Source organism: Juglans microcarpa x Juglans regia, chromosome 7D (genome assembly GCF_004785595.1).
Source record: "Juglans microcarpa x Juglans regia isolate MS1-56 chromosome 7D, Jm3101_v1.0, whole genome shotgun sequence".
NCBI lineage: Eukaryota > Viridiplantae > Streptophyta > Magnoliopsida > Fagales > Juglandaceae > Juglans > Juglans microcarpa x Juglans regia.
Window position 1 is genome coordinate 13,030,637 of NC_054606.1, and position 25,763 is coordinate 13,056,399.

A 25,763-nucleotide genomic window follows, 5' to 3' on the forward strand; every position below is an offset into this window, starting at 1 on the left:
TCAAAGGATGATGACTAAAGGCAATAACAGAATTACTCGCCTGGAATATTATGAAAGAATCTGGAAGAATAGTAGTACGCAACAGATTTGCTAAGTTGTATGGATTGAATTCAATGAGAAATATTATCTCTTGATCTTTGTATTAGTCTATAAATACTTGGAATCTGAATATATTTGTAGTAAGGAAAACTGAGTCAGTAAATACCACTATAATAGTTCATCCCCAAGATCAACTACATATCCACGATGAAATCTGATTTTACAGGCAGTATTCCATACACGTATACAAACCAATTACTAAATTTCCATGGTATGGTCACCTGACCGGACTAGATGATATTCGGGCATTATAATTAATATCACACATTGACAAAGTTCCAGACTAATCAACATCCAAATATTCATAACTTTTCCATTACAAATTTACAAATGAAATGTCTTCTTCAATTATCTTTGACTGTCATTTTCAATAAACTCGGCAGCACCATGGACTTCAGTTATCTTCAACATCCAGAGTTTATATACAATAAACTTGGCAGCACTGTGGACTTCAGTTATCTTTCCACCATTTTCAGCTTATATAGAATAAACTTAGTAGCACTGTGGGAAAAGAAAGATGCAATGTGTGAGCAAATAAATATACTGGAAAAGATAAAAAAAAATCGCCACCCAAATAAATAATCAAACACACATATAATACATAAGCAACATTTTATCTATCTCTCGCTTTAAATCTTAACCTCCCAACAAAAATATAATGAATAAGATGGGAGCCTCCTTTGGGAGGAGGGAAAACCAAATAATAAACCTCTGACTTTATCGCTCAACTAGCATTGCCAAACTTCAATATATATATAATTGGAGGACGAAGTCACAATATAGATGAAGATGTTCAAATATTGGACAAAGTCAACATATATAGAACAATTTCTGTGGGGACTACATATTATTGGTCCATAATCTTTCTAAGTAAAACCATTATATATAAGATACCCTATATCAACACCAATGGTATATATTAACATAGAATATACATATATGGGTTGAGATACACACATACCACACATACATACATAAATACATACATACATATATTGAAATATGAACTCCTCTATAGGAACAACTGAAGAGATTTATGGGTGGAGACATTTGCTAAATATAGCTGTAAACATTCATCTAATTACTTTCTTAAATAGTGCGTAAAAAAAATGATAATACTGAAATGCTTACTTAATGATTAGAGTAAGTTTCATGATCACTATGACTATCCTCTCCGCTTGACTCTGCTGTGTTATCACTATTCCAATCAGTCTCATCTTCCGTTGAGTCCTTACTAAGAAATTCATCCTCCTCAACTCTTGGATCATGGTTGTCTAACATGACTAAAGCATCAACCAAAACCGGGTCTATATCTAATCGATGCAAAGGTATATCTAAGCATGTATCATTTTGATGTACAAAATGGGCTGGTGGAGAATATTCATCATCCTGGTACGCTTCATCCTCAATAAAATCATCACCACCCTCATCGCCAACTGTTGTTCTAGGAATGTCATAAACATTCCTAATGGTTACCTTCTATACTACTAGTCAATTTCTCTCTAAACTCGTATATTTGAGATAAAATACTTGTGATGCTTGGCATGCAAGTACAAAAGGCTCTTCCTTGTAAGATTTTCGACTTGAGTCAACACTTGGTAAAGTGATTGCCAACACGAAGACCACTTCTCATATCACATATCAAATCAATCACATTTGAACAAATATACATGGCGTCATCCTAGGTAGTGGAGTTCAATAATGTCCATTAAAACTTCGTAGAAGTCAATAGACCTACCTTGATGGTCCCCCGGAACAAGCACTCCACTGTTTTGTGTTAGACGATGTTGTTCACTTTGTTTTGTATGGAACCTGGTTCCATTCATAATGCAACCAGTATATGATGCAACCCATGGGTCAGGTCTACATGCTAGCGTGTACAAATCATCAGACACCTCTTCAAGGCTTGAATTACACAATTGCCTAATCTATTTAAAATCATCAAATGTTAGACAATTCGAAGCACTAAAGTTGTACGCTAAAGTGAATGGGACCCAATTTTGGCCCACCGTAGTTACCAACAAGATACTCATGCACTCCTTGAACCATCTAGGAAATTGACTTTCGTGCACATCATCATTGTTATTGACATTTTCGTCTTTCAATTTATTGTGATGCTCCTTGTAAAATTAAGATCAAGAGTGTCAAGTAATGGGTACAAATGGTAATTGAGCATATATTGTAAGTGCAAGAATGCCACAAACCTGTTTATGCTTACTTTAGATATTGGGCAATCTCAGAACAATTGTTGAGTACATACCAACATTGTTTGGCAATTACTCTATTATCTAGTCGAGTAGGACTTAATGCATCCAATGGCCGCACCTTTTGTGTGAATATTGAAAATTCTGATTGTTGACTTCCTTCACAAACATCTACGTTTCGTTCTTCTCTATGAAATCTAGTTTCAACATCATGGAGATATATCGAGCAAAATGTTAGGCACTTGACGTGAATATCTGTCAGCAATTGAGTCTTCAGCACGGGCCTTGTTTCGGACAAAATGCTTAAATTTTCCCAAATACCTCTCAAATGGATACATCCACCTGCATTATACAGGCCCTGCATACAATGCCTCACGTGGTAGATGAATAGCTAAGTGCACCATTACATCAAAGAATACAGGTGGGACTATCATTTCAAGTTTGCAAAGGATGATTAGAATATCAATCTCAAGACGCTTCAACACATCTACAGACAATGTGGATGTGCACAACTGTCTGAAAAATGTGCTTAGCTCAGTCAAAGCCAACCGGATGTCAGGTCTCAGGTACCCAGCAATAACGACAGGAAGTAGTCTTTGTAAGAAAATGTGACAGTCATGATTTTTCATTCCTGAAATTTTATAACCATTTAATGTAACACATCGAGCAATATTTGCAGTAAATCCATCTGGGAGTTTCATAGCTTGTAACCACTCCCAAAAGCTTCTCCTTTCATCCCCTTGTAACATGTAACATGCAGGTGGCATAAAAAGACTATTTCCATGTTCTTGTAAATGTAATTTCTTCTTTATACCAAGAATCAACAAGTCTTTATGTGCGTTCACTGAATCTTTTGTTTTGCCTAAAATACCCATCAACGTTCCTAAAACGTTATCAGATATGTTCTTCTCAACATGCATGACGTCAAGATTATGTCAAAGTTTCAATGTTGACCAGTAAGGTAATTGGAAAAAGATACTTGTTTTTGTCCAATTAACTTCATCAAGTCGTTGTTTTCTCTTCCTTCCACCTTCGCCAAATAATACATCTCCAACATTATTTAGTTGATTCAGGACGTCGTGGCTAGATAATTCACAAGGGGAATCCATCACTGGCTAGACCAAGGCGCATGTTATGTGCATCAAGAGCAAATGAGATATGCTCTCGATCAAATTCCTTCCACCCCATTGAGTCACGTGGATGCCTCATCACATCCGGATTGTTGATGCGATGTTCTTTGTGCCACCTCATGGCTACTGCTATATTTTTTGACATAAACAACCTCTTCAACCTTGGTTTTAACGAAAAATATCAAAGTACTTTGTGGGGGATTCTTTTTTGTTTAGTTGTGGGTGTTACCCATCTTGACATAGTACATTTGGGATGATCACACTTGTCAGTATTTTCGTTCCAGTATAGTATACAATCATTTGGACATACATCAATCTTTATATATCCAAAACCAAGGGCCCGCTCCATCCGTTGTGACTCACGGTTTGAGTCAGGTAAAGGTGCATCTGAGAATGAAGCTTTCAACAACTTTAGTAGCATGTCAAATGATTTAACACTCCACCCCCCAATTGTCCTTATATGCAACAACTTCATAATGAAGAATAACTTTGAGAACTTAGCACATTCTGGATAGAGTGGACGTCTTGCATCTTCCAATAATTGATCAAAAGTTTTTGCTCTAGGCTCCACATAGGTGGGACCTTCACCAGTACCAGGCTCTACTAGCTCTACATTTGTAAATGATCCAAGCCTAATATCATCTAACATCTCATCCATGTCATCAACGTACTCGTCCCTCTGCACTTCATTGACATCATCATCAAATTCATTAGCATCCCAGGACTCTTCCTCACCATGAAAAACCCATTCAGAATAATTTTGATAAATTCCTTTGGTGAACAAGTGTCTTTCCAGTAAGTCTATAGGGTGGAAAAAGTTATTACGATAGGTACGACAAGGACACCTTATATTGTTTGTTGTTGCATGAGCTTGGGTCATTGTAATGAATTGATATACCCCTTCCTGATATTCTGCGGACCTAAATCAGTCGATAATACACATCCAACTTTTGTCCATGTCAAAATCACTGTAAGATGAAAATATAGGAGTTGGAAGGTTATCTACATAAACTGAAGAAATATCATGTAAAGGTTGGTAATTCGAGATATACTATTCATTGAGGAGATGAGTAAGGGAATGTTTAAATAACATTCTTGAGCAACTATGAAATACTTTGCATCAAAGCAAGAATGAATGAGTGCTAGGGAGCATATCAGGAAGAGTAAGGGAATGTTTAAATAACTTCATCATGTACAAGTAAATAAAAGAAAAGAAAAGTATTTTTCCTACAAGATATTTTTCCTGCAGATCAACTTCAAAGAGACATCCTACTATGGGGATGATAAGAAACAATTTTTACAATCTGTGGGAAAGGGTGTTGGGGTGTTTACATAAAAAAAATCTCGACCACCTACATGGTCTGAAACACCATTAATAACATCATGTTAATCGACCATTCATCCAGTACTAACTAGACAGCCAATATTCTTTTGACTAAAGCTTCGAAACATATAATCTTCTTATTTGTATTCAAACGTTAAAAAATGCAATGCATTTGATTACCATCAAGGATTCCTCTTGCATAATGGAAAAGGTTTTTTAACAAAAACTAAAAATCATTTACACAACAAAATTTTTTTGAGCATAGTTAATATTGAAGGCATCGAACAAAAGGTTGATCAAAATCCATTTTGGGTTGATCAACCTCATATTAACCAAAACCATATAAAACCCACATACACGAACACTCATACGTAAATCACCCAAAAAAACATTTGTCAAACCTCTCAAAACCCCAAATTAATTATAAATCTACATCTTTAAAGCACTGCAATTTGTAGATAAAGCAAATCAGCATAAAGATCCTGCAAATCAACAAACCAGCAAATCAGCATCAAAAAGTTCCTAATGTAGATAAAGCACTGCAAATTGTAATAGATTCACAACCAATTTAAACTAGTATCATTTGAATTTGTATGTACATAAAAAGCTAGATTCACAACCATTTACTAGATTCACAACCATGTAAATGACTTTACCTTTCACTTGCAAATGCACAAACAAAGGTAGCTAAATACAGAAATACCCAAAACAGAGAGAGATATATACGGAGTGAGGGAAAGAAATACCACGAAGATTGAAAGAATATCAGACTGGCTTGCTTAAATAGGTATTGAGGGGAGGAGGTCGCACGCGACTGTGGGGCACGATGGGGCAACCTAATCGTGGAGGAAGAGAGACACATTGAGTGAAAGTTATAGAAAGAGAGAGAGAGAGAGAGAGAGAGAGAGAGAGAGAGAGACAGAGGAGACTTACCGGCGACGGCGAGGAGGTGACGACGTGTAGCAGATGGACAATATCGGGAGTGGATCGAAGTCGATCTATCACAGAGAAGAGAGAGAGAGGAATGTGGAGTGTTTGGTTTGCGGAGAGAGGTATCGGTTTTCCGTCGATTTTACCGCATCAGTTTTAATGCAGCAATAAACATGTTGCCGCAACAAAGAATTAAGTTGCTATGCCAACTACTTTCATGGACTGGTTTGTTGCGACCAGACTAATTTGCCGCAAAAGGTATTTCTTATGGCGAACTTCGGTTCCACCACTACAAAAATGCGACTACAGTAACTAATGGTCTGTTACGTCGAATAAACACTCGCCTAAAATTTTTTTTGGCAGCAAAATCCTCATTTTCTTGTAGTGATATATATGACAAAAGAGTTTCAAGCATTTGAAAGCACGCTTGTCTTGATCATGGAAGGTAGATATATATAGAGATAATCCTCTAGGTGGTAAATTTACTCATATAAATGCTCTCGAAGAATAAACAATGTATAACAAAGGAAATAAATGTAATACATCATGTATATTGTAATCCGTCCCAAGTTCTAAGCCTCAATTTAATGCATCATGTATATTGTAATCTGTCCCACGTTCTAAGCCTCAATTCTATCCTATGTTCCATCAACACCATAAACAATGCATAACAAAGGAAATCAACATGCCATTTCATAGGTTGATGGTTGCATTCGAGCTGTAAAATGATGAGAATTTAATCTTCCACTTCACTTGGTCTATATAGATGCACTGAGCGCCTATTTATTGGTTGTAGTGGTCTTGCATTTGTTTCTGAATCCTGCAAAAAATAAGGAACAACCATCGGTCTTTAATTACTACATGAATATATACATGAATGCCCTCTTGAATTTAATTAATTTGTTGCATTCGAACGCTAATTAGGACGGATTATAAATTGATGTATTAGAATAGAGAGTTTAAAAATGTAAGATCCATTCTACCCTTTTGTCTACCCTTTGGGTTAATCAATTAGCCCTTCTACAGAATAAAGTGCTGTGTTTTTTAGAAGGAATATTATCCTTATTTTTTTGAATTTGCATTTTAAATTACCAACTGACATGTATGATTTGATGTGATATGTCCAATTGTAAAATTAATTTTATTGCAAAGTAAAACATGAAACCATTTTAATTTTTTAGTTTACTTTTATAAAATATATCTTTGAGTCTATAACACTTCTCATTCAGAAATATCCGTCCCCTCCTAAAGAAATTGAAACTTTGGATGTGATATGTACATGTTTGATATATAAAGGAATAATCGAGTGTGAGAGTGGATATACTCACATCATGAACGGCCACGCGGAGCAACCTAACTTGTTCTCGTGTAACAGTCCTCACCTGATCATGAGTTAGATTGATCATCAGAATTAGGCCAGGAAATATTTACATCTTTAATAACAATACAAGAGTTGGCAAAAAACAGGAACAAATTACAAACCTTTCTCACGATGGTCCATACAACATTTTGAGTACAAGGGGAATTGTAAGGGACCCAATATATCTGTAATACTTTCTACTGCCTATCTTTATGTTCTTTGGGTCGACGATTCCGACCGCTGTCACGTCTTCTCTGCTACCGGCAACGGCTGACAAGTGATGCCTCATCTGTACGCAGACATACACAACACATGCCATTAGAAGAGGGAGAGAGAGAGAGAGAGAGAGAGAGAGAGAGAGAGAGTCTTTGATTTTTATTTACCGATGACAAGAAAGAATCAGGGCGTCCAATCGTGTACATAATTCCAACCACAGCAACTTTTCCATCGGAACTCTCATGGACCATGTGCAACTCTAGATCAAACGTCCGACCATTGATAGTGTGTTCAGAGGGTGAGTGCCAATGGCTTTGCCGGAGTACATATTGGGTACCGTTTATTTCAATATATCCTGCGCCGCCTACCCATTCCAGCTGCATTCACAAACATTAATTAATCAAGAAGAAGAATGGTTACTTACTTCAAAGAAATCATGAAATTAAAGGAAGGAAAAATAATTTGCAGATTTCTTAAGACTTGCGCATGCTCTTTACCAGAAAATCTCACCAAACCCAACAGCTAGCTCCTTGCATTGTTTGTTCTTTTGTGATAATTATTATAATATATGGAAAAAAATATTATCATATCGCTATCAATCCCATGACGTAGGAAAATAGCTATAATGATTTGTCTTCTAGTTGATGTATTATATGGAATCGCACTCTATTGAATTATTGCATTCCCATTATTTATTTCATTAATTTCTCTTTAATAATTCCCTCTTGATGATCTTTTGCTTACCTTCATGTCATGGCCTCGATTTTTGAGAGTGGCATTAGAGGGACGGTAATTCCGATTAAGTCTCCCTAAATGGGAAACTATTTCCACCCTTTCGTTCAGCAAATCAATCGGAGATTGCATTGATCCATCTTTGCACAGGCTCCATTCAGGGTGAATCTCTCCCCATTGAGACGGTCCCTTTCCACTTTTCTCACTGTAGTCAAATTCTCGTTCATCATCTGCACCATTAAGGAAAGGGGCCGGAATGAATACATTTATGTTATTACAGCACCTTTACTTCACGTACAGATTTACGAAAACAAGCTAAAGACAGATTGTTAAAAGAAAGTGAAAGAATAATGATTATAAGATCACTGATGAAAATCTAAGTTCTAAAATATAAGATTACTGAAGAAAACAAGATAGAACTACAGAAACGCCTTGAAGAAAGTGTTTGGAAGCGTCCTGCATGCGTCTATATATTGTGTTTTGCATGTCGTGTCCATACATGTTCGATCGTTTGATGGAAACAAAATAAGGATTTCAATACATGAGGAGCTTTGGATTTTGGCTTACCAACTTCTTGAGATGTTGCAGGCCGGGATGAATGCAAAACAAGAACAATGACGAAACAGCAAAACAAGAATTGGGTTACAAGCTTCATCTTTTCGATCTTGGAATTTCCACGATTTTGCAATATGTGTTGGAGAGGTTTGAGCACTCGGGATGGGCATATATATACACATCATATGGCACCAAATCTTTCTACGCGCATTGAAGAAAGGCGTTTGAAAATTGAAGTCTTTTTCTTGTTTGTTTGCCAAATTAATGTCCATTTCAGCTAGCCGGTTTGAAAAATAGAAACATAACGAGAAGTTGCCTCCATCCCTCACCTTTTTTTTCACCAATATTTTAATCAATTACTGTTTAGAAGACGACCCACGTGGCCTTTTTGTTGTTCTTTTACTGGCTTATATACAAGTCGTTCTACACAGTTTTCCTGGGGATCAAGAACACATGATTATTTGATCAACGTTTATGGCCTGCGATCTTGTTGGAACACTGGAAGGATTTGATGGATCTGTGTACTTTTGGGATGTATTTTATCAGCTTTCGTTCTTCCAAAATTAGTCAGTTAAGTCGGCTTGGAGTTGGTGGCGCAGTGGCGTATTGGTGTTAGAAGAGTCTAGGCTAAAGCAATAAAGCTAATGTGAAACCAACTACTTTCAGAGATAAACCCAAAAAAAAAAAAAAACAATTATCATTTGGCTACGAAGCATGTGGTTGGGAAACAAACAAACAAAGGGCCAGGTGGCAGCATATTAAATTAATTAAATGGACACGTGATGATTCCGGCTGGTCTCCAGCAAATAATATAATGTGGAAGTATTGGCAATCGATTCTTCTGTGGCAGGTTTTTTATTTATTTATTTATTTTTTAATAAAGTGGTTGTCATGCACGGAGTCAAGAAAATGAACCAGAGCAGACAGATCGAGGCCGAAAAGTGCTTCAACTCTAGTTTTAAACAATTTTATTGACTGGTTTTGAGAAACATCTAGAGTACCATCATCTGTCTCCATTATGTGTTGTAGAACTTCAAGCTTGAATTCGTTTCTTCAAGTTACGTATATATCTTTGAAGTTTATGTTTCTAACCTCTTCTATATCCAATAATAATGGAATTAGCTATGCATCGACACTCCATTGAAACTAAGTTCTAGAAGACAAATCTCAAATAATTATGCCTATGATAATACAACATTGCCATTAATTTGTTAGAATATATATAGTTAGATAATTAACTTTATTTTTTTTTTAAATAAGTCGGAATTTAACATAGTATTTGAGTAAAATTATGAGCTTGAATTTTGAAATCACAACATCATCAAGTGCCCAATTTGATTATATACTTCACGTATTTGCTCAATGCTTATTAATAGTTTTTTTGCCAACGACGGTTGACATTATAAGTTTTTCTATATAGATGATGGTTTCCAAATATTTTTAACCCAAATTTATTTTGATTATAGGTCAAGTAATTAAAATACTAGTAGATTAGCTCGTTATGCAAAGTATGTGGATAATATTGTATTTCAGACTTTATTATTCAAGTCTTTTGATTTGATAAATGTCTGTAATTTATTTTTAAGAAAAAAAAAACCCACATACTCGAATAGCATAATGCATTTGTTGGTTACAAAACTGTGCAAATGCATGCATGTTGAACCAATATTTTTATTTCGCATGCCAAGGAACCCGTTTTAGCGTTCACATACAATTTTCAGATTAAACATCAGCATGCTTCAAAGTCCTGAATATGAGATCACAAAAATAGAGCATAGCCCAAGAATTCAATTCCAATATTAACCACACGAGGAGCAAGTTGGGGAATGATTCTCCTCTTCCAAACATAAAATTAAAGTAGTATAATTTGATTATATATATATGGTGGTAGTCAAAAGTTTATATTATTTTAAAATTTAAAAATTTAAAAAAAATGAATTATTTATTATATTTTATATTAAAATTTAAAAAAAAATTAATAATAAATTAAAATGAGTATGAATAGAAGGTATCCTAATATCATTCCCCCATAACGATGATGCAATGCTTGACCCAAAAGCAGAAATGTTGGAGGGTGGCCGGTTGAAAAAAGGCTGAAGTAAATTGATCTGACGTTTGAAGTAGAGAGGGACCTCCTCAAATGCTTTGAAATCTTTTTGATGGTGATACAATGTTTGACTCTTCAGGGTGAAAAGGGAGAAAAATATATTTTATATTAATTCACAGAATTATTCTTTATTTTATTTTCCAATACTGCCTAATGCTGGAGTGCAAGTCTCCCGTTCCATTAATAATTTGGAAAAATAATTTACATGACGAGGAGTAAAAGAAAGATCTACAATCATAAAAGAATTATAATAAAAAAAATTCTATAAATTAATATAGTTTATAAATTACCTCAATTTATAAAATTATTTTTATATATTCTTTTTATGACCAACTTATTTTTGTCGGTTGAAATTTTATAGATCAATATATACGTTTACATGAGTCTCCAACGACTGGCCCAAACGATCAACATGTTGATCTAAAAGTCAATCATCTTGGTGGGACAATTGACATTTAGTCATTTGACAACAATGCATGTATTTGATAAGTTTTGTTTTAGGCCTTTCATTACATATGGCTTATATAATGGAATGCATCCCATTATATACATCCCTATAACGATAAAATCAAATCAATAATTTAATTTAATTATTAAGGATATAACTTTTATAATTTCATTATATTGATCACAATTATTTTATGGATTTTTACATTTTCCTTTTAATAGATAGGGACATGCTTGCTTTGTATTCAATTCATTCATAGTAATAAAAATATAGTGTTAAGTCCGAACATAGATTCAATAGGGTATATGTGAAGAATGGTTTTGGAGTTGAAAATCGAGAAATAATGTTTGCTCGACGTGCACTCGACGTGTGCTAGAACAAAGCTCAACCCGTGAGTTCGCTCAAGAGTAGGCTCGAGCGAAGTTCAACCTATGAATTCGCTTGAGTCTCGCACGAGAGTGAGTTTGATTGAGACACAAACCCAATTGTTCGCTCCATCCCCGCTTGACATCTCGTTCGAGCCAATATTATTCATTCGATGCGCACTCGACACGCTGCTCGAGCGAATTACTCAGATTTTACCAGATTAGGGTTTCCAGCACCGTTTGCTATATATATGTCATATTTAACTTGTTTTGTACGAATTTTAGCATATTTTTTAGAGATAACAATTGTCAAGTGAATGCATATTATATATCGTGTGCTTATTTGTGTTTGTTTTTACTTTATTTATCATCGTTACTTGTGCGTATTTTACATAACATTTCACAATAAAAATAAGTTATAAAAATATTATTATTATTATTATTATTATTATTATTATTATTATTTTCATTTCACCATTAATGCATCACAAAATTTTACCATGAACATTATTTTTCTAATGCATATATTTTCATTAAATAATAATAACATCATAAACAGTACCACTCAAATTGCTTTAAGAAACAACCAAATTAAGCTTACACCTTAAAAATACAAATCAATTCACCAACTAGGCAGGTTACTCATTATTTCATATCACACATTTTATATATTTTAATATTATTTTTTTATTTTTATTTTAATTTATTTTTATTAAATTAATTGAGTTGTTCTACTTATCATTCTTATATTATATATTTATTATATAAAAAAAAGAAAAAAGAAAAAGAAAAAGAAAATAGATATAATATGTAGTGTATAGTAATGATATTATTCTTGACCAAAAGTCGACAAAGTCGAGAGCTGAAGCATTGATTCCCAATTTGACAAATCAGATGTCGAAAACAGGCCCGGCTGTTCCCTAGAAGCCGAAGCAGGAGGGAAGCAGCAGTACTGGAAGTTTGAGATAAATGGAAAATGCCACGTTTTCGCACAAAACGACGTAGAACTCATTTCTTAAAACGCGTGCTATATGCAGTTTCCACGCGGTTTCACATGTACACCGTACACGCACGCATTTATCTGCTCTATCATATATATTGCAGTTCGATCGCAAGGGTAACGATCAGCAAACATTTATTTATTTATTTATTTTTAAGTACAGCTAAGCTGCGGTCTAGCAGTCACTGTTGGGCAAAATTATTTTTGTAAATTATTTTTTTATTTATTTTTTCACATTTAAAATTATTTTTTAAAAATAAAAAATATCAATATATTATTTATTTAATTAATAAAAAAAATTAAATACATAAACAAGCAAGAACAGATGAGTGGGGATACTCTAGATAATTTGAAAATCTTTCTGCATCCATGGATGAGTTGGCAAAATAAGGTCCATTCCAAATTTTTACTGTGCTCCCAAATTTCTAAGTTACATAAAAAATTTTAATGAGTGGCTGAAAAGAAACCGAAGCCTTTTTTCGCCTAATGCATGTTTTCTTTGTAGGGTGGGAAGAGTAATTTTTTCGTAGCTACATAATATATTATATATAGTCGCTAGGTTAAGTTTTTTTTTTTTTAAATATTTTAACCATAAAATAATTTAATAAAAGAAAATTTATAAATTAACATGACTTAATGTTGTATGTCGGATCGTAATTATTTTTACTATAAATTAAATGTAATATATCACATAAAATCATATCAAATTATGAATTTATTTTTACGAGATCTCTTTATGGATATAATACTATTTGAATGGTTTGGATTATTTCTAGCCAGTCAAATCACGTTTTCAATATACTCCATTTAAATACAAAAACACTCACATCTCATCTCATCTCATTATTATAATTTTTTCAAATTTTTATACAAAATATAAGAAACAATTAATTCAAAATTTTCAAATTCTATAATAATAATAATATTAAAAATAATGTTATAATAATATTTTATTCAACACATCTAAAATTATTTCATCCCATCTCATCTCACTATATATCCAAAAGAGACCTAAATGTTTTCCTCATATGTTTAAGATGAAAGCATACATATATAGACCAATGATTTAGCAAAAAACATTGTGTAAAAAAATTAAATTGACAAATTCAAAGCATATAGTATTTTAAATACTCTCGATTTAATTAGGACAAAATAGAAATGATTATTATTTTGACTGATCTGATCTAAATTATATTGATCCGTGAAACCGATTCGAACTTGAATATATTTTATTGAGTGGCCGAGAAAAAAATATTGAAGCGTTTATTTAGTGCAATGCATGTTTTTCGGGTTATAAGTGTTCATTTTCTTGTACTTGACTTTATGTAGTAGGCACAGTTTTTTTGGTATATTTCTGACACGTCAAAAATCACTTTCCAAATAAACGATTACACTTACGTTTATAAAAATATTGAGCATTGATCCTTTCAAATAAAATAATTAAAAAATATTATTATCTTGAGAGATCTGATACAATTAAATTGAGCATAGAGCTCATGTCTCCGACCATGAGCAAGACCCATTCTCCTCTTAAGTACCATAATTAATTCCTGTCCATCCTTGGGATTTTTCTCCTTCGTTAGCTTCTTCTTTTAACCTTGCATCAAATTTCTCTCTTTTGTTGTTGTTTGTCGGCCTGTCGCCTGCATGTGTTTGAGAAAGTGGCAGAGCGACATGGAAACGAGGGAGCAGTAGACCCTAAAGCCACACGAGAAATAAATAAATAACTCTCTTTAATTAGCTTAAAACAGAAAAAAGAAAATCCAAATATTATAATTTAATTTAACCATTGCTCAACTACTGTTTCTTGATCAGCTAGGCCGCCATTGGAGACAAAATCTGAAGCTCTTATTTTTCTTATATAATCTCTTCTTTTTATTTTTTAAATTAATTTATATTTTAGTTTAGTTTATAAATTTAGATTAATTTATAATATAACATAATTATATGATATTATATATAGAGAGATATTATAAATATCAAAAGATTTGAGGATATCATTCATAATTAAAGAAAATATTTGAAATAAATAAAAAAATATTAAAAAGTATAATATTTAAATGATACGAAAAAAAAATAGATAAACTGATGTATAGTATATTATCAAAATTAGTATGTAAAATAAAAAAAATAAATTTTGGTGATGTATTTTAAAAGATAAGATGAAAAATCTATTATGAATGCTCTTAGTTCTCTTATCTATTAATAGACGGCTATCTTATAGACTTGATGGAGTTGAGATGTGTTGGACTTGATCTGGGTTAATGGTTATGATCCTTGGCATGAAGAAATTTTCTGGTTTTAAGGAGATTTGGTTTAATATCTGGTTGTTCTTAAGAAATTTTCTTGGTTAAGAATTTAGATGCTTAATTGAAATATGAGATAGATGGATATTCAAGTGGGTTTAGACTTGAGTTTGGCCGCATATAAACGTTGTCATACCGAGTATTTTCAACCGATCATTTTTCGGCCAACCACCGGAAAGTAATTCCACCACCAAGATAAATTCTAGATGTTCGAGGTTCATCCTCAATATGAATGTGGCAACACAATCTGCATGTTCCGCGTAAGAGGTACAATTTCAAGATTTTTAGGCTGATGCACTGGCTTTAGAGGAAGATTATCATGACGGTGCTAAATTAATGGTACGTACCGTTATGTTTTAAAAGAGATAAAACTAAGCAAGAATCACATTGCTGCATTTAAAGCAAGAAAAACAGGAAGAAAACAAAGCCAGAAGTTCATCATTGTATTATGAAAATGTAGATGATCAGTGCATCTCTCGCACTATTGGACAGAACCTAGAACTAGGTTTCATCATAATATTAACCTACAGCAAAGATCTACTAGTGTTCGATGTCAAAAAAAGTTGACAGAGATGACATGCATGTTGGAGATCGATGATACGATGATGCATATATTTTGAAAGGACAACAAACAACAGTATAAACATTAGGCCCTTATTCTATAATAATTTTTGAATTTTATAGAATTGGCCAGGTGCATGCATGGCTTGCATTGTAGCTTCATGCACCTCATTTTTTGGTTTTTTTTTTTTTTTTTTTTTTAGCTTCATGCTCATGTATGATACACAATGATTAAAAAATGTTGACATGATTCGTACAGACAATCAAGATCATGTGATTCATGACATGATGACTTTTCTTTTGTAAATTAAAGCATACACTTCATTCGAAACTTTCTATAATAATTCGTTGGACTAATAGAATGTAGTATCTATGTTCACATGAAGCTTTCTGCAAAAACTTAAAAGATCGAGATCACGTACGTGAATTTTTTTCTTTTTTTGAAAATGTCATCCTTCAAGCACGTTTCTATAGAAGTCAACCATGGAAATGATAAAAGATCTAGAATTCTGAAATTACTTGGCAATGGCCAACAACTCTCGAAACAATAGATTCATGAATTAGTTGGTGCATAAATATAATCTAGTGGAAGAAATTTTCAAATCGACAAGGATGATTTTCCCAAGCCCATGGAAAGCATTTCTAGATTCCACATCGCACGGATTCACGCCATTTCTCTATTTTCATGCAAGTCTCTCCTTCCTTTTTTTATTAGGTTTTATCTGTTTACTACTTATAGCTATTATATATGTTAAGCAACAACAACTTTAGAATAAGTGCCACTCGTTCTCCTCTTCACAGAAGGCCAAACCGAGGTCTCCTCTCCACTGCGCTAGTGAGGATCATTACCGTCAACCACAGCCTCCATCACCCAAGATTTTATTTTTTATTTTTTCACAAAAAAAAAGGGTGAGTCGGGTGACCCACTGCCACCACACATTGCTACAGCACAAGTTCGTCCATCCCTTGTGAACCTTAGTCCAGACCTCACCACCGTGCTTTGCCACTCAAAGCCGTCGCCAAATGCCTCCCATAGCCTCCATTGCAAGCCACGAAACTCCCTTGTTTTTAGCCACCCAAAGTTCGAAACAGAGGTCCTACCACCGAACCACTACACTGCACCGCACCAGCTACTCCAAGCCGTTGCCACTTGCACGGAAAAGGGTGACGGACACCCACAGGCCACCTCAGCCATAACCACCCCTCATGGTGAGCATCTCTTTCGGTCTACACACTCATTTCTCTCCGCCTCTTGCTTGTTCACCTCGCCCTCTCTTTTTTCTCTCGTGCTCAGCCCAGCTCAACGGCATCTCCGCTGCACTCCTACTCCTCAACCGCGCCACCGCTGCCCCGCCAGCTAGCCCCGTCGTGCCGTACTCCTCCACGCTTGCCTCGGTCTCCCTGGGGTGTAAGTCCCTGCCGCCACATATTGAGTTCTAGTCCATGTGTTTTGTTCCTCTAGTTTTGTTATGATAAGTTATATATATATATATATATATATATATATATATATAAATCTTTAACCTAATAGTTGAGTGTTATTACTAGTTATCCTTATTGTATGTCTCAGATATATTTTTCAGATGAACAGTCTAATTAGGTTTATGTTAAAATGAGTTTTGTTGTTAAGTCACATGAAATATTGTATTTGTGTAGATAATATTTTAATAATATTGTTAACTAAAGGAAGTAAACCTATTTTTAAGAGAGGAGTTTTTTTTCATGACGTATTTTATAAGATTTTTTTTTAAAGTAGTCCAAGTATTTTATTAATTTATAATACGTTGTACTCGGTATTTTAGATATTTAAATATTAGTATTTATTGAGTTCCGTAATTATCATAATACTTGTTCGATTAAATTCTTCTTGGGTACGAATTTGATTAAGAGGATATTGATGGTTTTGGAAAATGATGCTATTTTGAGGTTATGAGAAATTCAAGTCTCGAGAAATTAAAATAGGTCATTTTAGAAGCTTAAGCTTAAATATCGAAATATGTTATTGACTGAAAATTTACGAAAATTACGTGATTATCTTATAGGTGACGATTGATAATTGTTCGACTTTGTCGAGAAAATTTTTGAAAAAACTGAGAAGTCCAGGTAAGCGGAGTTCTTATGCTAGATTTGCATAAAAAGAAATGAATTGAGGTTGATTTGTAAAAATGTGCATTTTGTTTTAAAAAGAAAAGGTGAAAAACAATATCAGTATATGTTTTGCATTCACTTATGAGATATGTATGAAAGAGAAAATAAATGCTTTTGACATGAATAGTATAGACATGAGCAATATTTAACATGTTTCTGAAATGTGCAAAAGAGCGAATATGATATCTGTGAATTTTTCTACATGTGATATGAAAATGATTTGAATTTGTTTTTGACCAAATGGAAATGATATGAATATGTTCAGCACTTGGTTTGATATGATATGGATATGAAAAAACCTTTGGCATACTTATCTGTTTTGATTTTGATTCTGAATATGGTTCTAATATGATGATACTGGTTCACGTGATATGATTGGTACCAACATGATATAATATATGAGTGCACCCATTTTGGAAACAAAATGGTTTTTTATGTATTCTTTCTTGGGTGCACACTCGGGGCTCTGAAATTGAAAAAGGGAAAGTTTTACAGTATGATACTGCCTGGATTGGCCACCGGGGATAGCACAACCCTACCACAGAGGTTAAACATGGTATATATGATATGTTATAATAAGATGAAGATGTGCAGTTATGTTACGCCAAAGCGATTTTGAATATAAAAATGGTATTTGAATATGAAAATAGTTTATGAATATGAAAATATTGAAAAGTCACTCGGATTTCTTTCTGATAATATGTTTTGAGATGTGTACATGAAAATGAAATGTTTTGCTCCTGCATACTAAAATTGCTAAAAGAGGCTCATATTTACATACTGGTATATGTTCTCTACTTACTGAGTTATGGATAACTCACTCCTTATCTTCATTATTTTTCAGATGACATTGGTTACCCAGTTGGGGGTCATGATTAGAAATTTGAGCTTGGTTAGATATGGATAGAAGGTCAAGTACCTAAGAGTAACATTGTTAGTAGAAGGATTTAACTTGAGTATTTGAAATACTTTATGTTGTTTGGACCTATTGAGATCTAAAAATGTATCGTTTTATTTCGTTGAGATTATTGGGAGATTGTGGACCCCCATTTGGTTTATGTTATTTTGTAATGATGACTTATGGAGTTTGTATTATGGTTACTTGGAAAATATATGATGGTGTACTATTTATGAAGTCCTTGGAGTTTTAGATGCTTGGAGAGACAGGTTTGTAAGTGACAGGTAGTAATTCTCCGCACCTTCTGGGTACGGGGCATTATAGTTGGTATCAGAGTCAGGTTTGAGGTTCTGCACACTACAGTGTGTGATTTTGGAGTACAGATTGGCTTTGAGAAATCATTTTCATATTTGATGTGATAGTGGAGCTGACTATAAGGTAGAATACTATAATAGGTATTTGAGGGCTTAAAATTTGCAGACCTTAGGAATGATTTTGATGTGTAGGATTTTATGAGTTTGTGAGCTGAATTCACGTTGTTTGTGGTTTTGTTTGATTCCAGAGACTTTTTTTTTAAATATATTTGATGGAGTTAAGTTTTTAGACTTTGGAGATTAATCATTATTATTCTTAAGTGTACTTATTTCCTCTTTATTGTAAGTACCTTTATAACGTTGAAGTATTATATATATGTTTTATTTTTAAGGTTTCCACTAATTATTTATGTTTATATGAACGCTATAAATTTTGAAACGAATATTAAAAATCCAAGTTATTTGTTAGGATGCCACCTCGTCGTCGGGAACGAAGATGTCGGACTTGAATGCAAACGAGAACGAAAGGGAAGCAAACTCAAGTGTTTCCAAAGTACTACTAGCAATAGCTCATCAATTAATAGATGCTCTCGCGCAGAATCCCTTAGGCCGCCAACGCAACTATAATGAAGGAGGCTGTACCATAAAACAGTTCAATCGGATGCCCTCATTCGATGGGAAAGGCGAACCAACCATAACAGAGGATTGTGTTCAAGATATTGAGGAGATATTGCAGGTGCTAACCCAGATGAACAAAAGGTGGCATATGCTACATTCAAACTAACCGGTGAGGCAAAAAGATGGTGGATCTCATAAAGAACTATCCGAGAAGCAGGGGACAGAAATTGCCAGTTGGCTGCATTTTAAGCAGATTTTTCTTGAACGCTTTTCCCAAACTCAACACGAGAGGATAAGGCAATGGAATTTGCCACTTTGGTGTAGGGAACCATGACGGTGCACCAGTATGCAGCTAGATTCATTGAATTATCTCGTTTTACTGCGTATCTGATTTCTAATGAAGAAAAGAAGGCTCGTAAATTTGAACAAGGGCTGAATGAAAAACTTTATGAACGAGTAGTGGGCTTCCAGATTTGGAAATTCTCATAGTTGGTAGATGTAATGCCCCGGTCCTGGATGGGTCTGAGAGTTACCTCTTAACACTTAAAATCATATTTCATTGTACAAATGTAAACTCCAATTCTTCATTTACTCATATACCTCATTGCTTTAAACCATCTACTCCAAAATAAATAAGAGAGATTATGAAGAAATCTCAAAAGTCAACCTCCCCAAAGTATTAAGTCAACAGAGCAAAACGAAACTATTCCATAAAATTCTCCAATAACAAGTACCCTCTTTGTATATAATAGACTATACTCACAGTGCCTTACCCACGCTTCCTATTCTTGAACCTCCACTAAAATATCCAAAATATATTAAAAAAATATTGTGGAGATAAGAGGTGAGTTATCAACAACTCAGTAAGTAGAAGACATATGCTAGCGTGCAAACATGGGCATTTACAAAGTACAGTATGCAGAACAAAATATTTTTCAGAGTTATCATGCAGAACAAAACATGTTTTCAAAAGTAACAGAGCGATGGTTTTAAGACAAGTAAAACCCAGAATGCTTTGGCATAACATAACCTGAGCATCATCATCACATCAAAACAGAGCATCTCACAGAGCAGAGACCATGTCTCACCCCCGTGGTAGGGTTGTGCTAATCCCGGTAGCCAAACCAGGCAGAGACATAGGTGAAATCTTTCCTTTATTCTTCTCGGAGCCTCGAGTATGCACACAAGAAATACCACAATAAAATCACTTTGTTCCCAAAGTGGGTGCACTCAGAGAGAGAGAAGTTGGTACTAATCCAAACAAAGTAGAGTATAACAGAGCAGAGTCAGATACAAAATCTGTACACCATGCCAAAGGTTTTCAGATGCCATATTAAAATAAAACAGAGTACCAAAACATAATCAGATCATTCTCACATAATGAAAATAAAAGCCGGAGTATCTTTCTAAATCAATACACAATTTTTCAGATTCTCAATAATGATAAAATTTAGCTCATGTCTACACAATGCATGTCAGAAAATATTTTCTCTTTTTCATACAAATTTCATGAGTAGTGCAAATAAGCGACCGAGGTTGGTTTTTTTCAAGTTCTCATTTCATCACAAAATATGTAAAGTTTTCAGAAAGTCAACCTCAGTCTTAATTCGTGTAAAGCCTAGCATAGGAACCCCGCTTATCTAAACTTCTTAACTTTTCAGAATTTCTACATAGCAGTACTAAACGAAAATCAATTGTCACCTATAAAATAGTCACGAAATCCCATAAATATCCGAGATTAACACAATTTTTTAATACTTACAACCGAAATGCTAAGTAACCTATTTTCCTAAAAATTTAAATTCTGCGAAACCCTAAAAATATCCTAAATTTAATATTTGACTAAAATATTAAATTCTAACTGACCTATTATTGAAAAATCAAATTACCAAATTGAATACTAAAAAACATAATTATACCAAAATTCCTTTTTTTTTTAGTTATACAACAATAATTATTTAATAAACTAGACCATAATAAAATTACAACATTATTACTTACCTTTGAAAGAAAACTTTACTTAAAATAAATTTAACCTACCAAAATAATTTATGTAAAAATGGAAAACTTAGAGTTTACAAATACATAATAAAAGTTTTAAAACAATAATGCAACTTGTAACTTAAAGGTAATACTATAATTTTATCTATTTAGAAGACCAACTATGCAATTGCTTCTGTAATACCTTATCATTTGAAAACATGATAAAGGGCATAATAGTAATAATTTCTATTCTAATAGGTTACAGAATCACCCAATATATATATATATATATATAACTCTTTAAGTTAGTAAACATGAGAAATAGATGAATTGAAGTGCGGTGGCATGGACTTACAACTGAAACCGGGATATGCGTGGAAGGGCAAGGTGCGATGGGCTAGGCTGGAGGAACTGTGGTGGCGCAACTGGAGTGAAGAGGAGGAGGGCGTGCTACGGAAAGGCTGCCACGTTGGGAGGCGAGAGATAGAGAGGCAGAGAGAGATGAGAGGGAGGGAGAGCGAGCGTAAGCCATAAGAGGGAGAGAGAGAGACCGCTCAGAATACTCACCGAGAGAACAGCAATGCAACGGTGCTAAGGTGGTTGAGCAGCGACAGATCATGGGGTGGCTGGGGCGGTGGCTTACAACGGTGAGTTGGTTAAGTGAAACCTGCTCTATTTTTGGAGAGCAAAAATAGGGGTGTAATGTGCTGAGTTTCCGTGAGATGGGGGCAGCGTACTAGGTTGTGGGGTTGAGCAGACGTTTACAAGGAGGTGCACTGGTATAGCGGCAGTAAGGACGACGGAGGGCTAGGCTTCGGACAGTGTGAAGTCAAGGAAAAGGTGTGACCGGGTTTCTGTTGGTTGGGTGGAATGGCAGCGGCTGTTGGTGTGTGCATGCAAAGGTTGGGCGTGACTAGGGTGGTGAACGTGGGAGGCTTGCATGGTGGTGGTGGTGGTGTGTACGAGGCAGTGGCTCGCTGGTTGGGAGCCATAGGTTGGCGTGATGGTGGCCGTGTGGGATGGTTGGTGATGCCGCAGCAGTGAGTGATGGTCCAGGCTAGGGTGCCTGCATGGAGATTTGCAGTGAACGGGAAAGACTCTGAGAGAGAACTGAGAGTATGTGAGACACGAATAGATAGAGTTTGTTGGGAGAGAACTTAAAAGGGAGAAAAAAAATAATTACAGAGGGGGAGGTGGTACACGAGGTGGAGAGGATCGGAAGGTGTGAAAACAAAAACTAAATAGAAAGAGATAAAAAGGAGTAACCGTCGGGTAAAGAAAAATAAACAAAATTTGAAAGGGAAAAAGCCTACCCAAAATGGTGTCGGTTTTTCACGAAGGTTAGGCTTCCATCTGGTCTGGGCTTGGGTTTCACGGTGGAATCGGGCGTTACAGTATATAAGGCCACAGTTTTTGAACGAAGCCTTCAAAGGAGCGCTACATTGCACGATCAAAGGAAGAGGACTATTTCATTAGGGCATCACTCTGGCATGGACCAAGGATCATGAAAAAAGAGAAATGAAGGTAGTAACTCGGGTAAGAGGCTGGTTCAGGGCACCCAACAAGCATATCAAAGTAGAACTTGCAACCGAATACATGTCGGAGTATGCAGGAAGGAAGCGGGACTATGCTACCATTGTGGCAGATCGGGTCACTATCTTAGGCACTGCCCTTTGCAATTGGATAGCAACAAGCCACCACCACCTAGGGTAGAAGGGACAGTGCGAGGCAACATCTAGCGCACTACTACGCTAGCACGAGTTTTTGCTCTGACACCTGGAAAGGCTGAGGATAGGAATGACGTGATCACGAGTATGACTTCTTTGTTATGTTATAAGATATTAATTTGTGGGTTGAGGTTAAGACTTGGAAACTTTAGTTCATGAATGATGTTGATTATGACCACAGGTACTCTTTCTCTATTTTCTAACAATGCCACTGTGTTATTTGATTCGGGAGCGACACATTCTTTTGTTTCCATGGCTTTTTCTAGATTTTGCACCTTAGAAACCGAAAAGTTAAAGTCCAAGTTAGTAGACGCGACCCCAACAGGAAATTTGGTAGTCTGTGATGAGGTTCTACCAGGGTGTCCTTTATCAAGTGAGGGAAGAATAATGCCAGTAGATTTAATAGTGTTTAACAGGATTGGGTTTGATGTGATTTTGGGTATGGATTGGATGGCTTGCATGATTGTTAAAAAGGAAGTGGTTTTTAGACCCCCATAAAAAGTGAATTTCGGCTCACAGGTTCGAAAGTGAGGTTGCATCCACGCTTCATATCTGCCATTCAAGTTGGAAAATTGTTATGTGACTGTTGTCAGGGATTCTTAACCTACGTGGTAGAAGCACCAAAAGAGGAGTTGAAGTTAGAGCAGATACCTATTGTGAGGAAATATCCAGAGGTTTTCCCAGAAGATTTACCTGGACATCCGCTTGAGCGGGAGGTAGAGTTTGCTATTGAATTAGTCCCAGGCACCTTACCGGATGGCACCGTCTAAATTTGTGCAACTCAAGGAGCAGTTGCAAGATTTGTTGGACAAGGGTTTCATCGGGCCTAGTGTATCACATTGGGAAGCTCCAATTCTCTTTGTGAAGAAGAAGGATGGATCGATGAGAATGTGTATTGATTATAGGGAACTTAATCGGGTGACCATTAAGAATAAGTACCCACTACCCCGTACATGAGATTTGTTTGATCAGCTCCATGGTGCTTTAGTATTTTCAAAGATTGATCTTCGATCGGATTACCATCAATTGAAGATCAGGGCAGAAGACGTAGCTAAGACGGCTTTCAGGCCCGAGATGGCCATTATGAGTTTTTGGTCATGCTTTTTGGGTTGACTAACGTCTCAGCAGTATTCATGGATTTGATGAACATGGTGTTCCATGAATTTTTGGATAAGTTTGTGGTTTTTTTATTGATGATATACTGGTATACTCCAAAAGCAAAACTGACAATGAGGAACATTTGAAGCTAGTACCTAGGACACTCAGAGATAAAAAGTTGTTTGCTAAATTGAAGAAGTGTGAATCTTGGCATGATTCAATCGCATTTTTGGGGCATGTAGTTTTGAAAGATGGCATTTCAGTGGACCCAAGAAAAGTGGAAGCAGTGGTTAATTGGTCGACACCGAAGAATATTCATGAGGTTAGAAGTTTCTTGGGATTGGCTGATTTCGTCGATTCATTGATGGTTTCTCCAGGATAACAGTTCCTCTGACAGCATTCACCAGAAAAAATAAATAGTTTGAATGGCCAACAAAGTGTGAAGAAAGTTTCCAGGAGTTGAAACGGAGATTAGTGACAGCTTCAGTATTAACAGTCCCCACTGCTAGAGGTGGATTTGTAGTTTATAGCGATGCATCAAGGCTTGGATTCGGGTGGGTATTGATGCAACATGGGAAGGTTATATAGCATACGCCTCATGCCAACTGAAAGCGTACGAGCAAAATTATCCCACGCATGATCAGGAACTTGTTGCAGTCATTTTTGCAGTTAAGATTTGGAGACACTATCTGTATAGGGAAAAGTGTAAAAGAGTTTGAAATATTTCATCACCCAAAAGGAATTAAATATGAGGTAGAGGAGATGGCTTGAGTTAATCATGGATTATGATTGCACCATCAATTATCACCCGAGAAAAGCTAATGTTGTAGCCAATGCCTTAAGTAGGAAGTCAATGGGACCGGCAGTTGCAGCCCTTACCACTCAACATAGGTTGTTAATGGACCTAGAAAGAGTCGGTATTGAGGTCATCACTAGTGATACAAGTACTTTCATGGCCAGTTTAATAGTTAAGCCAGCCTTGATAGATAGAATCAAAGCTGCTCAGAAAGTGGATTCAGGGTTGGTGAAGCTAGTGGAAGAAGTTGGGAAAGGGGGCAAATCTAACTTTAGCGTTTCCGAGGATGGAGTTTTAAGGTTTAGAGGCAGATTGTGCGTGCCAACCAATGAAGAACTAAAAAGGGTAATTCTTGAAAAAGTGCACTGCTCCTTATACATAGTTCACTAGGGGAGTACCAAGATGTATCGGGACTTCAGAGAGTCTTTTTGGTCAATGGTATGAAAAAAGAAATTGCTAAATTTGTAGAATAGTTGCCTAACTTGCCAACAGGTGAAGGCGGAGCATCAGAGACTAGCAGAATTATTACAACCACTGCAGATTCCAGAGTGGAAGTGGGAGCATATTTGCATGGACTTTGTGACAAACCTACCAAGGACAAGATGTTATATGGGTGATTGTGGATCAGTTAACGAAAACCGCTCGTTTTGTGCCCATTAAAGTTTCTTATAAACTGGAGACACTAGCTGAGCTGTATGTGCGGGAGGTAGTGAGGTTGCATGGGGTACCGGTATCCATTGTGTAGGATAGAGACCCTCGTTTCACTTCCAAGTTCTGGCGAAGCTTACAGGAAGCAATGGGTACTAAGTTAAGTTTCAGTACTGCATTTCACCCTTAGACAGAT

The 25,763-nt window shown here is 35.4% G+C and overlaps 1 long non-coding RNA gene and 1 pseudogene across 1 annotated transcript; both read right to left on the bottom strand.

Moving 5' to 3' along the window:
• Positions 1–210: 210 nt before the first annotated feature.
• LOC121238329 lies at positions 211–5,830 on the bottom strand. The gene is made up of 2 exons (XR_005935106.1): positions 5,504–5,830; positions 211–600 (listed from the first exon to the last, which is right to left on the bottom strand). It is a non-coding gene; the product is annotated as an uncharacterized LOC121238329 (long non-coding RNA).
• A 453-nt stretch (positions 5,831–6,283) lies between these two features.
• Positions 6,284–8,935, bottom strand: LOC121238381 (annotated as a pseudogene).
• Between the last annotated feature and the right edge of the window lie 16,828 nt (positions 8,936–25,763).